The sequence below is a fragment of the Alligator sinensis genome, unplaced genomic scaffold (assembly GCF_000455745.1).
Source record: "Alligator sinensis unplaced genomic scaffold, ASM45574v1 scaffold953_1, whole genome shotgun sequence".
Lineage (NCBI taxonomy): Eukaryota > Metazoa > Chordata > Crocodylia > Alligatoridae > Alligator > Alligator sinensis.
Window position 1 is genome coordinate 324,371 of NW_005842365.1, and position 614 is coordinate 324,984.

General features: G+C 71.7%; 1 protein-coding gene across 1 annotated transcript in view; it reads right to left on the bottom strand.

Annotated features, from left to right (window-relative positions):
- The window catches only part of LOC102385125 (proline dehydrogenase 1, mitochondrial), a 24,653-nt gene extending 24,642 nt beyond the window's left edge, over positions 1-11 (bottom strand). The window contains exon 1 of the mRNA XM_006029206.3: positions 1-11. This exon is cut by the window's left edge and continues 198 nt beyond it. The gene's annotated coding sequence lies outside the window, so the exon portion shown is untranslated.
- Positions 12-614: the final 603 nt, after the last annotated feature.

The window sequence follows — 614 nt, forward strand, 5'->3', positions numbered from 1 at the left end:
TAAGCTAGGAGATACAAAGCCAGTGTAAAAGCATAGCTCCTTCCCAGAAAGGCTGCTTCCTCCTCTCTGCCCCAGCCTCGGAGCCAGCAACTCCAGGCTCGCTCCATTCACTGTCACACTCCATTACACAGCCTCAACAAGGTCCACCCGGAGGGGCCCATGCCAGTGATCTGCCCTTGTGCGGGCACCGACCTCAGCGGAGGTCCAGTAACCAGCCCCCACGCTGGGAAGGCAGCCAGCCCCGGGAGGCTGCAGCCCGGAGCCTCCTCCCCAAGCGGCCGAGCCGGTTCTCGGAGACAGCCGTCCGGGCCAGAGCCGGGGCCGGACCTCCGCGCGCAGGGCCCGGCAAGGCGGGCGCGCAGCAGGGACGACAGGTGGGCGGGAGCCCAGCCCCACGCGGAGGCGCGGCCTCCCCGCTCCCCCGCCGGGCCCGCTCACCTCCTGGTTCCGCTGCACCAGCGGCTCCACGGTGCACAGCCCCAGCACGACCAGGCTCCGCACCAGCTCCGCGCTGCTCTTGCTCCGAAACGCCTCCCGGGGGTCGCCGAAATCCACGGCAGGCGGCGGCGGCTGCGCCCGGGGCGCCCCCTGCGAGGCCTCCCCGCGGCGTCCCG